The sequence below is a fragment of the Benincasa hispida genome, chromosome 9 (assembly GCF_027475165.1).
Source record: "Benincasa hispida cultivar pf3 chromosome 9, pf3_genome.v1.1, whole genome shotgun sequence".
Lineage (NCBI taxonomy): Eukaryota > Viridiplantae > Streptophyta > Magnoliopsida > Cucurbitales > Cucurbitaceae > Benincasa > Benincasa hispida.
In genome coordinates this window covers 80,360,919-80,375,274 of record NC_143486.1, presented here as the reverse complement: position 1 = coordinate 80,375,274, position 14,356 = coordinate 80,360,919, and the positions used below count along the sequence as shown (strand labels likewise).

At 26.7% G+C, this 14,356-nt stretch overlaps 1 long non-coding RNA gene across 1 annotated transcript; it reads right to left on the bottom strand.

Annotated features, from left to right (window-relative positions):
- Positions 1-8,542: 8,542 nt before the first annotated feature.
- On the bottom strand, positions 8,543-12,525 carry LOC120087304 (uncharacterized). Its single transcript, XR_005484481.2, has 6 exons — positions 11,980-12,525; positions 11,610-11,782; positions 9,893-10,350; positions 9,706-9,779; positions 9,415-9,528; positions 8,543-8,666 (listed from the first exon to the last, which is right to left on the bottom strand). It is a non-coding gene; the product is annotated as an uncharacterized LOC120087304 (long non-coding RNA).
- Positions 12,526-14,356: the final 1,831 nt, after the last annotated feature.

Here is a 14,356-nt window from a genome sequence, read left to right as displayed (position 1 = left end):
GTAAGCATGATGACATACGTAAAATATATTTTTAAATTTGATCATATAATTAGTTCATGTTAAATGTGGTAAACTGTGGTCATATTGTTTTTTTTTATGAGTTATTAATTGATCTAATGAAGAAAATTGAACCAGAAATATTAAAAGAAAAAAAAAAGCAACAACTTTTTTCTTTTACCTTTTCTTTTCTTTATAAAATAATTTATCTAGGTAAAATAATAATAATTACTTAAAAATATTTAAAGTGAAAATATAATAGGAACTCGTGCTAATTCATTAATAATCGGCATTGTATATAAAATTTGATTTACGTTTAATATTAATATAACTTTCGGATAAGGCTTTACAACTTTCACCATGTGTGTTGCATTTCTCGTACTATACGAATATTTATATCATATATTATATGATTTCAATTATATGCAAAATGAGGTCAATAATAAATTTTTTAGGTTTCTTTATTGATCAAAGAAGCTGAAGTTTGGGTAGTGATCTAGGGTTAGTTATCTCTTTTTTAATTTATGTTTAATAATTTTCTAAATTTAAAAATATCTAATACATAAGATACAATTAGACACATACCACAAAATCCAAAGTTAAATAACATATTAATCAGACATTTTTTTTTTTTAAAAAAAGGATTGAATAGATACAAAAACTTAAAAATTTCATAGGAATATATATTAAATGAAATTAGTTTTTTTTATGTGGATATTTTATTCATATATTAAAACCATAAATAATATGTTTATTTCATTTTCTTAGCTCTAAGTCCTTTTTCATTTGATGTTATTTTCTAGTTTCTGTTGAATCTTATGGTTAAAGAATTATAAAAGCTACAATCATAATTCTAACTTATATAAATTTATGCTATTAATTTGTAGTTAGAGGTCACTTATATAAATTTATACTATCTATTTTATAGTCAGAGATAGGGATGAGAGTCAATTCGATTTGGTCAGTTTTGGAGTCAACCAAGAACCAAACCAAACCGATCGCTTTTACAAAGAAGAGATCCAAACAAATGTTCAATAAAAAACGAAACCATTGAATTGGTTTTATTTGGATCGGTTCATTATTGGTTTGGTTCTCGATTTTTGACATTTTTCTTTTTCCTTCCAATTTTTATTTTATTATCATTTTGTTTTGAATTGATCTTTTTTTTTTCTAATTTAAAATTAAAATTGGTTCGAATTAATTTTTTCATAAATTGAAAATTGACATTTTTTTTTTGCACTTTTCTAAATAAAAAACATACAAACTTCATAATAATTGTATTTTTTTCTAAACAACAAGTATACATAAACCATAATAATTAAAATACTAAAAGATAGTTTATTTTTAATGGTATATATATACCATTGGACCGGTTTGGTTTTGATTGATTTTTCTAATAAAAAACCAATCCGAACCAATACGTTTTGGTTTTCTCTAAATATAAACAAAGATATCTAATTTTATATTAAAAAACTAAATCAAATCATTGGATTGGTTTGATTTTTCGATTTTTCGATTTTTTTTTTTTTTTTTGTCGTCAATGAGAGATAATATTCTCCATTTACCTATAATGATAATAATAATAATAATAATAATTTCTCCTAAAAGAACGTTGGCTTTATGGCTTAGGGTTGCCCTCAACATGACGTGGAAAGGAATTGGTTGTCAAATGGGTTTTATTTTTATTGTCATATATATATATATATATATATATATATATATATATATATATATGTATATTAGGGGAAAAAAAGAAAAAAATATTAGTGCGTATAGGACACCCCCTCCCTCCAAAAATTTGCAAATCTCTTTTTAATATTGAAAATATAATTGGAACGTGTGCTAATTCATCAATCACTGCCATTGTATTCAAAATTTGATTTACGTTTATGTGTGTTGCATTTCTCGTACTATACAAATATTTATATCATATATAATATGATTTTAATTACATGTAAGATGAGGTCAATAATAAATGTTTTAGATTGCCAACAAGAACGTAGTTCAACATTCATAATGTTCATACTATCAACCTCATGGTTTGAGGTTCAATTCTCCCACCTCACACTTTAATTACAATACCTCTTCAAAAAATAAAAATAAAATAAATGTTTTAGGTTTCTTTATTGATCAAAGAGAGTGGAAATGATCGAGGATTAGTTATCTCTTTCTCTCATGTCTCACTATAAAAATGTGTTGACGCACTCTTTTGTAACTAAGGTTTTGGAGGAGCAATTGTTTTTTCTTCTTTCTACTTATAACGAGTGGTTTTCATTGTTTGTGTCTCATGATGTAATCTTATAACTAGTATAGATTTTCACGTTTTGTTTATTTAATCCTAAAAAAAGAAGAAGATAATAAATTAGACCAACATAATAATAACAACAGCAATATGAATTTAAATATCCTCTCTATAAATTAGAGATCATAAGTGCAAAGAAAGACCTTCCATTCAAATAAGGAAAAAACAAACCTTCATCTCATAGTTAGCAAGAGGCAAAAGTTTTTCTATTGAACTTAACAACCATATTCTTAAAATTTAAAAATAAATAACTTAACAACTATTAGTGAATACTTTTTCCACTTTTCTAGAAAGAGAGTGGTTTTTTTAGTAGCCATATATATATATATTTTAGAATATCTTGATTCCCAAACATTTTTTTTTTTAAAGAAAAGAAACAATCTTATCCTCTTTCCATTTATGACCATATTTGGAGTTAAAAAAATCTAAAAAAAATCTTCCCTCAAATAAACTAAAGAAATTCATCTTGATGTAAATTACTTTCAATGAATTTATATAAAATTTATTTATCCTTTTTTTTTTCTAGAAAACTTAGGTTAGCTTTTGTTATATCTTCAACCGTTCAAATTATAGTTTAGTGAATAAAACTCTTATTATTGTTGATGGTTAATTTTCATTCTCACAATTGTTAGAATATAAAAAAATTAAAAAGTATCCTCAATAGTGAAGGTTTTTTCCTTCTACTTATTAAATAAATAAAACCTTCAACTCCACGCAATTGTTCGATAAAACAATTTATTTTTCAATTCTAACATGAATTAGTTTAATAAAATTTTATCTATATTATTTTATGGACTATTTTCAAATATAGCATAATTTTATTGTCTATTTGTGATAAACGACGAAAGACTGCGAGACTGCTATTTGTGTCATGATAAACATAGATCTATAACAATCTATCGCAGATAAACTTTGATATTTTACTCTTATTTAAACTCTTATTTATAAATGTTTTCGGTAGTTTTGTCATTTAAAATAATTTCTCTTCTTATATATATATAGACACACACATTATTTTTTGGTTATTGATATTGATGAATTATCAAAATTTATTTTTAGATTAAAAATCACTTTTAGTCTCTAAACTTTTGTAAAGTAACAATTTAATCCCCAAACTTTGGATTGTAGCGATTTAATCTCTCAACTTTTAATTTGTAAAAATTTAGTCCTTAAACTTTACTATGTCACAATTTAATCATTGTACTTTGAAATTATAACAATTTATTCATATTTTAAAAATTAGTGTTAAGATTGAATGAGATTTATTGCATAAATAAACCAATAAACTAATTAGAGACTCAATATTTTTATAAAATACAAAGTCTACATCATAAAATAAAAAATGACATCTAATTTTGATAAATTTTCTTACGTTGGGATTAAATTGTTACAAATTTGAAAGTACAAGGACTAAATAGTTACATATTAAAGTTCGAGGTCTAAATTATTATAAAATCAAAAGTATAGGGACTAAATCGTTACAAACTAAAGTTCATGGACTAAATTGTTATTTCTACGAAAGTTTAGTACCAAAAATGAATTTTAACGTTATTTTTATGTTTTCTAAATATTATATTCATATCACATGGTTGAATATGCAATTTAGTTGGAATATGATCGTGAAGGGCTCATTTAATTGATTTAATATTGTCAATTTCCAAATAAATGGTGAGATGTCTCACCCGTATTGGAAATAGCCAAAATTTTGATAAAAGCCCCAATAAACTATTTAAAGATACGGGAAGGTGGGAACTTTAAATTATTATTATTATTTTGAGGACTATTAACATTCTTTTTAAAAAAGAATTATAGGTAGAATAATTATCATTATTATTAAATAAATAATTAAGTAAATGATAAAACTACACGTATACATGAAATGCATATGCTCTCTATTTTATCTTCCACTTTCCTTTTGGGAAAAAAAAAAAAAAAAAGATTAAATCCTGTTTGATAATTGTTTAAGTTTTGGTTTTTTATTTGATTTTTTTCTTTCTAAAACGAAATCTATACATATTTATGTTTAGTTTGATAATCATTTTATATTCAATTTTGGTTTTTGAAACTTAAGTCTATAAACGTTTATTCCATCCATTAATCTATATATTTTCTTGTTAGATTTTCGTAGTGTTTTCAAAATCAAAACTAAGATTTGAAAACTAAAAAAAAGTAATTTTAAAAATTTTATATTTTATTTTTGAAAATTATCTAGAAATTCAAATATTTATATAGAAAATATGAAAACTATAAGTAAACACACGTTTGAACACAATAACAATTTTTTTTTTAAAAAAAATGATTATCAAATGAGTCTTTGATAAACTATTCTTTGTTTCTTTTTTTTTTTTTAAATAGAAATATCAAACATGTTTGTTGGTTTTTTTTTTTTTTTTATCTATTTTTTATAAAAAAAAAAGGTTAAGAGATTCATGAATGTTAGAGAAAATGAAACAGATAATGTGGAGGTAGAATGAAGCAAAAAGTTTAAAGAGATAGATAACTTATTCAAAGGGAAAAAAAATTTTAGATAGAGAAAACTAGAAGAAGAGAATCAAATGGTAGAGAGAGAAAAGGTAAAGTTTGACATTTTAAGGAGAGAAAAATATATAGCAAACAATTAAAACTTATCGCAAAAATGGCAATTTTGTTTTAAACTAATAAGGAATTATGTGTGATGTACATATTTAATTTTATTTTGATGGTTGAAAATTTATTTATTTTTTAATTGCGAATCATGCCAATTTATAAATTTAATTAAGGATATTCATTATTTTAAATAAAATTTAAAATAATGATTTATAATGATTATAAACATACCAATTTTAAACAATTAATTTTTTTTAATTGGCGAATCATGCCCATTTATAAAGTTTTATAATCATTTAGTATGAAAGATATTCATTATTTTAAAATTATTTATGTTTATATTATTTGTTACTATTATCGAAATCTTAATTTAAAACTTATATCATAATTTGTTCTTGAATATATATATATATATATATATATATATATATATTGATTTTTTTAAAAAAACTAAATGGCATCAATTACTCTAATATTAGGATATATTTATTCAATATATAATAACAATCATTGGGCATACAAAAAAATGATTATTGGGGTAGTTTTTATTTTTTTCTAAGATTTTTTTGGTTTTTTAAAATAGTTTTTTTAAATATTTTATAGGTTAGAATCACACCCAAAAAGAAACAATTTTTTTGAAAAGAGAAAAAATATCTTGTCATTATAAAAAATGTTTACAAGAATTTTGATATTGTTTTATATTTAAAATCTAAAATAGATATTTTTTAAAAGGTGGTAAAAAAATACTTCATTTATAATCTTTAAATTAAAATATTAAACATATTTTTCTTTTCCAAAAACCTTATAGTTTTAATTTCACATTTATATCTCCTTAATTTTCTCAACTCCTCTCTCTACATCTCCTCCTCAATCCCTCATTCATAGAGATATCTCAACCTTTTCTATTTTCCAGCATCGTTGCTCGTCTCGACCAACTTTTTATATCTTCCTCATGGTAAAAGAAAATACACATTACTGGTTTCTGCTTCTCTTCTTCCTCCTTTTTCATATTCATGCAAAATAAAAAATCCAAACCAAATTAAATGAGTTAATAATTTTTTTATAAAATAAAAACAAATTAGAATGGATGGACTTAAAAAGTAATAACATGAGATTATGGAAAAGAAAGGAGAATTTAAAATTGAGAATTGTGAAATTAGAATTAAAAGAATTAAATCAATTCTTATATGATATTCCCTTAAATTTTTAACCTCTCTCACTATATCCCTTTATTTTTTTAAAAAAATTTTAGATAAAAAGCAAACCTATAGCGACAAATCGTAACCAATAGATCAAAATCCATTTTTCTCTCAAGTTTTCACAAAAACAGGTTTTTATGACTCTAATAAATTGTGATTAACAAAATTCTTGACTCTTTTTTTTTTAGTCTTTGAATCCACCATCAATGTAAGTGAATAGATGACACATGAAAAATTAGTCATTGTTAGTTGTTTCATGACTTTTTAATTCAGTCAATAGTAAGTATTTATTGATATTTATTACCTATCATAATTAAATTTTTTATGACAAATTATCATTGTCAATAAATAACTAAAAAGTTGACCTTTTCTGTTCGTTAAACTTTTACCTTGACATTAAAAATTTGTCACAAAAATATTAGTAATGCCACGTTTACAAGGTTATTAATACTTTAATTGTGACACTTTCTAAAAATTATTAAACTATGTACATTGACACTTATTTAATGTCACAACTACATCTCATGACATTTATAAAATGTCAAAAAAATACTTTTAATAATGTATAACTATTTATTTTATACCCGTTATTACACATATTATTTCCTTTAATTTTGACACAAAATATGTACACAAACATAAATATGAACTTTCACGTATAAAAATGAAGTATGTAACATTAATATAAGGAAAATATTTACAATAAAATTAGTAACAAAACTTTAATTAAGTTGTTTACAAAAAAAACTAAGCACTACCCCCCCCCCCCCCCCCCCCCCAAAAAAAAAAAAAAAAACCACATATATATAACTTGCTTAGTGGTTTCCTCGCTTCAATGTGTTTATCCAATCCCGAGTAAAAAAAAACAACATTCATTTTAGAACTCAACTCAATACATCAATGTCAACAATTACAACAAAATTCACAAGTTATACATTTTTAATGTTCGGAATCTTCTTAACTTATTAAACATAAAAAATGTATAATGTTCAAAATATTGATGCCATTATATTTTCCGTCTACTAACAACCCAACAAAAGTCTCATTCATGTCAAATAGTTAAAATATAACACCTATAATGCATAGTACAAAATATTTTTCATGCTCAAAGGAGATACTTTTACTTTGATAAGAGCCTTAAAACTTAGTTCGAACACGCTCAAATAACCTGGAACTACAAACAAAGAATTTAAGACTTAATTAGAAATCTCAACCTACAAGCAAACTTAATTAGAAGTAAAGAAAAAAAATATACAAACCAAATTATAAAAAATAATAAACATCAATCTTGCTCACAACTTTGATGTTAAAACTTACTTCCAAAAAGTAGTAATACTCACACATGGGTCTATTGGAAAGAATATAGACAAATAAGATAAATGTTATATAAAAAATTAAAACCTCTTTTTCTGTTTTTGTGTGTTTGTGTTGGAGTCGGAGAAGGAAATAAACAAGTGAAACATGTACCTCTTGAATACAAAAAATATTTATCGTAACGAGAAATCTTCCTAGAACTCAAATCAATCCTATATAGGCTTTCTCGTACAAAATTTAAAAAATCACATCATTTTTACTATTTAAACTTATCTACCAAATTAATCAATGTCAACAATTATTTAGAAGAAATTCTCATCATTAATAAAAGAACTTAAGTCTACTAAAATAAATTAATGCCAACCAACATTTGAAAGACATTTTCATCATTAGCAAAATACTTAAGTCTACGAAAGTAAATCAATTCAAATAAATATGTAATTTTAAATTATACGATATACCTCTTTGAAACAAAAAAAAATCCAATCTCAAAAAAAAAATTCTTGAATCACCATTTGATATAATTGTTCAACTACAACAAAGAATATCAAGAAGAAAGACCATTCACAACATCCACTATAAAAAGTAACGTATACGACAACTAAAGAAAAAGGCTATAATAGACATTTTATAGCATTTTTCGAATGTCCCGACAACCGATATTATTAAAAGTGAAGAACTTTTTATAACTCTCTTTGTTAGCTATGTTGAATGCTATTAAAAATCTTAAAATTATAGCATATTTCCTTTACTATGGAAATATATTATAGCACTACTAATTAAAGCAATAATAAGTTTTTATAGCTAATAAAAAAAGTAATTATAACTTTGTAATATCATTTCCTTGACGCTATTATAAGTTTTATATGTCATTTGTATGCACTATTATGAGATTTTTATAGCTTTTTCTTTATGTGACTAAAAATTTCCATAGCCTTTCTTGTCAATCATATATTATCAATTAGTATCTTTTTTCTTACAAAACCTAATGATAGCTACAAAACATACATATTGATTATATATATATATAATATCATGACACTTTAAATATCACAAGTCCTATTTTGTGATTGAAATTTTGTAATTCATTACATAACACGTTTAAGTAATGTCTAATACAATAAAATAAAGTCACAAAGTAATTGGTAGAAAGTGAGTAGACAAAATACAAGATTCACCAAGTTCTGAAAATTAAAGTAACAAGTACAAAATTCAAGAACTAAGTTGAGTCGTCGTATCCACCATATACAGAGCCTCATTCCATCCATCTATAAAAACAATTACAAAACAAACAAAGCAAGCATGAATTTCTTCCCTCATAAAAGTTAAAAGCTAAAAATTTATTGAATTGAAATGTTCAAAAAGAATAAGTCATCAAAACCATCCCATGTTTCATCCATTTTTTGGTAAGAGAATACCATAACTCATCAAACCCTTCCTTTGTTAGTAGGGAGGAAAACCATCAACCATTTCATGTTCTATCCATTCTTTTTATGGAGGCCAAGTTTGAAATTGCTCTATCATCACAAAAACACCATCAATGTTTTGTCACTAACATTGCATCTACTTGAACATTTCCTTCCTAGAAAGTAAATGGCATCCACTTAAAGATAGTGGAGAGGAAAAAAGTCCCAAAGTATGGAATTAAGACATCAAAATTACTTATTCCAAAGCATCCTTAAGAGTCAATTAAATTTCCAATTTGTAACTTAACCTGAGAGCAAAAATCAAAATACATAACACTCCCATACAAGAAATTAAAAAATGAAGGGAGAAAACCCATTATATGCATAATAGTATTCCATTGAATAGTTTTGATTACTTTAGCTCTATAACAACATTGAAAAAAGAATCCAACAAATATATACTTCTACTCAACAATAGAATTAAGAATTATACAATAGAATAGAATTAATGATTACTTTAGCTCTGTAACAACAATGAGAAAAGAATCCAACAAATCTATACTTTTATTTAAGAAACCTGTCTACATTCAACAAAGAGATCTTCTTTTACCTTATGTTGTTAAAGCCACAATTCTTCAAAATCTTTAGATTCACATTTGCTTGATTTTGAGTGATAGATTGAAGGAAAAACAAAAGAAAGAGAAGAAGTTTTTTGTTTCTTCACCTGTCCATTGAACATAGAACAAAGGGTTCATCAGAGATATGCCATTTTAACTGTCAGATATTCTCATTTTACGCTTTGTATTATTACATTGAGCAAGTTTCTTTCACAAATTATAGTCAATAGTTACAATGTAAAGAGAGGAAATTGAAAACAAACAAATCCCGAAAAGAAACTCACTTGATTAAAAGTCCGTTTCAGTACAGTATGCCCTTTCTAACATACCAGCAAAGTGAAGTGCAGCTGTTACTAGACTGAAAAGTGAAGAAGTCCAGTAATTGTCAGTCAATAAGGCATTTATGTAGCAATGTTGCATTAAAAGTTCAAAGGAACAAAATTGAAAGAGAGGGAAGAGACTAGAATTTACGTTTGAGAAATACTTGCCCACAATGGTTTTTGTTGATCACGGGTATAAGTTGCTCCATAAGAACCAATGAATTTGTTTGAAGCAACCAAGAGACATAAACTCTTACCATTGCCTACACAAATAAGCAACCAAATTAAACAAAAACAAAGAATGAATGCAGTGCATCGATAAAATTGAAGAATGATTCCCTTTGTGCATGTGCTTCCCGGAAACGACTTTTGATGAGAGATATGAACAAGAGGCTTCTTGGCCATTCCCGCCTATCAACTCCCCTAGACTAGACTTTTGGGTCTTTAACCATTATTGTACCTCACCATATGTATGTGATGCCCCCATCCCTTTTCGGAAGACCGTTGAGTCCACCTGTCTTTTGTTCCGTTCAATATTATCGAGTAATCAGAATGGCTCGTTATTAGACCATGGTATTTGATTCACCAAATACAGGAATAAACGTTTCTCTGTGGAGAAAGGATACACCATTATGTAGAGATCGAAGTTGCAAAATGAATTTGTTGAATGGACTAGAAAGTCTCCAATGTGTGTCAACTACTTATATCAAGACTAGACTGATGTAAGAGTATCTATAATCATAAGACTAAACACAACACACCATTGCAAAATGGACTTAGTAAATGGATTAGAGCCTTATGATATGTACAAACAACTCTTCAACTTGCATTATTTGCAAACAACCAAAAGACCAAACTTGGAAAAAAAATAAAGTAGAAATACAGAAAACCATATATAATTACAGTAGTATAAATATTATAATCAATAAAATGATTCTTTATTTTCAACTAGTAAAATTTTTAAGTATTTTAATAGTAAAAACTGGGTCAAAATTAATAGTTAGACTCAAATGTAAAAGATTGTGGGAAGAATACATGTTAATATACAAAATTGTTATTCTTGTTTAAAAAGATAACCACTACAACTAAATAGAAGAAAGTAGCACAACACAGCTAAAAATGTCGAATAATACAAACATGAGGTTAGAACTCATACCTTGTTTTTTATCCAACCGTACAAATCAAGTAATGAGCTTTAAACTTGCTTACATTACCCAAGTTATGCTAAACATGCCATATTTATTCCCATTGTCATAAAAACAGAAACCAAAGTCACAAACAAAGTCATCACAAAAATTATAGCTATCCATATCCATAAACCAAATTTCCAGCTTGGGCTAAACTTTCATACTTTTCAATAAGCAAATGACAACTTTTTCATATCAATAGAAATGGATATATCTTTGACTATCTTTTATCTATGAGAAAATTTTCCATTGAATAAGAAATTAAACTTGTAGAGACTTTCGTTAGGTTATGAACAAAATGGTGGGAATAAACCAACATAAAAGACACAAAACTCTATATGATAATAAGAAATATGAAATTTGAGTTACCATTTACAACAAATTTCCAAACAAAGTGAGCATCAATGATCAAAAAACAAGAAGCCACCTGCAAATATGTCATGACAAAGGAAACAAGTAATTGCAGAACATTAGGGCATTGGGTGTCTAATCTAATATCTTTTTTAATACAATGGGGTACTATGAATGCACCAACCCATTTTACATCTAGCCAATTTCCATTTTAATGTTTTTTGAGTTCAAGAAATACTACAGACACATTTTTAAATTCAAGAACACAATATATACCATCTTGTTTTACATTGTATTATAACTACAAGTAATTAGAATTCAGAAGCTAACCTTGCATTCTCTTCACCATGCTTGTTTAATACTTGTTTAAATCATGCCCTTAAACTACAATTGAGGATCATTTGAATGCATGTCTCTTAATTCTTGCTTGATATCCTCAAGATTTGCAATATGCTTTGTTGATGACTGAATGAAAACAATCTCCTCAAGATTTTCATTACGCTCTGTTGAAGACAATATCAAAGCGAGTTATAAAGAAAAATGGAATGGTTGTGGTTGTAGAAGAGATCCTAAATAAGTCATGAAGCACAATGAGATGATTATGGTAGTAGAAGAGAATCTAAGTGTTCTCTACAATACTAGTTTCTAAGTGTTCTATCAAAATATTAAGACAAGCTGAAAGTGAAAGCATGTAACTTACTGTTTTAAACTATAATCGTTGCCCATTTCCAATCTGTTCATTGAAGAATTGATGTTAAGCTTTCCCTGGAAAACAACGAAGAGCCATAGACAAGAAGAAGCAAAACTAGGTCGGCTACATTATGAGGTTTGACTTTGAAATAACCTTATTTGCCCAGAATTTTTGGAATCGATCATAAAGGATGACCCAAATGAAGATGAATAACAAGGGTTTCAAAGGAACTAGTTGCAATCTTGAAGTTGGAAGTGATGCAATTATCCATGAATTTGGCTTGAAAAGGAGGGGAAAAACTTGGTGGACCAGATTAGTAAAAATTTAAGGAGGGATTTTAGTTCCCCCACTTGCTCCACTAGGCATAAACTCCATGGGAGGTCTTTTCTGTGAGTGTTTGGTTGAATAAAATTAATGTTTCTATGGCCAAAACCACGCGAGAGAGAAAGGGTTTCAATAGGAGAAGAGAGGGATGAAGAGAGAGATTTTATTGGTTTTCTAAAAAGGAGAGGGAATGAAGTTTCAAATGTATCACAGACGAACTGGATTTCTAGATGGGTGAGCTTTTTTTTGTTTTTGTTTTCTTTTTAATAGATATTATGATAAAAGGCTATGCTTCAATGCTATAGTTGGTGGTATTTGTTGTAGGGTCAAAACCTATAAATAATTGTGTACACTTTGAAGAAAATCATAGCTTCAAATTGTATTTAATGTTCAAATGGACTTCACATTCTAGTAAGTGCCATTTCGTCAATGAAAAACACATATAAAAATCTTAAACGTGCTTAAGTGACAATTTAACTCTTAAAACTAATTAAAAAGTGCATAGTTATCACTTAAATAAATTGTATTAGCAAATGAAAATTTAGTCCATTATTGTACAAAAGAATAAACTATGATTTTAATCAAACTAATAGATTTGTACAAATGAAGGTTCAAATTAACCACTTCAACTCACTACTACAATCCTAAAAGGTCAATTGTTTTCAAACTCTTATCCAATCGCTTATTGGTCCAAAATCACCTTCAGAACTTCAATCCTGAAGCCCAATTACGAAAAGCTTACCGAAAACGACCTTTAATATTATTGCATAATGTCTTTGTTGGGGTTGATGCTCTAAATCTCGTGGATCTTGTAGTTTGTAATTGCACTGTACAAACAATTTATTTATCTAATAAAATCTAAGGCATTTTATTTGACATTTAGTAGCAATAACTCACAAAACCAATAAACTAAGATCCAAGGTTATCTTATATAACTTATACATGTATGTGGAGACATACAAGTGGATCATGTTTAAGTGATAACCTAAACAGTCTGTAGATAGATAAGGCTGGGTACCTTATCCTTGTGACACTACGAATACGACCCGCTTTTTAGTTGTCACAATTGTTGTAAAGTGCTACAAATGATTTGATCCTAATAATTCATGTAGTGACATGTGAGTAAGGATGTTCTATAAAAAGAGTTTGTATAAGATTGGATCATGAAATGAATAGTCTCACTATATAACACCGTTGATAAAAGAAACTTACACTTTACCAAGATGACCATAGGTGACTTGACCTGAATTCTGAATGAGTTGTGAACTCTTGCCTGTCAAGACGATCCTTTTGATTTGCATAAATGAGAGTGATTTGTATCGTCGACTCAATATGCCTTCCATTTTGAGGATTCATCTAATCGGGGAGTTGGGAACGCAGTTTCATAAGAAGGAATTCACTCATTCCCTACTGTTAGGGAAAGCAGAGAATTTGCTCACTTAAGGGTTGATTCCAGGATTTGAACAATGTAGTTCCACACCCTCTTCTGGACCGAGAGGATTACAATTTGTGAAGAGTCAACGCACCATTGATTGGTTATATCCAATGGACATAGAAATATATCTATAGTGTGAAAGTGCAATTGTCGATCTTTAGTGGAGTGACTGGCAATTAGTGAAAGCTGGTTAATTTAATTAAAGATTTTAATTAATTAATCAAGTACCATTGGAGCTTCAATCTATAGGTTCACAAGGTCTCCTCGGTAACTTAACTGAGATTAATGAGAATTGAATTAATTTTAGATTAATTTGAATAATTCAAATTAATTGAGGAAATTAACTATATATGATATAATTTATATAATGTATATGATACATTATAATATAAAGTTTTTTGAGAGAAAATAAATATTTTAATTTGATTCAAATATTAATTATATGAATGTGATTCATATAAAACTATAAGTTAAATTTAATATGGATGTGATTCGTATTAAATACTATATGTTAAATGAGAGAGTATTATACTATAGGTTATATTATATTTGATATAATGTAAACTATACGTTATATGTCATATTGTGTTGAGTTTTATATCCTAAAAATCGCAGTTTGTAATATGA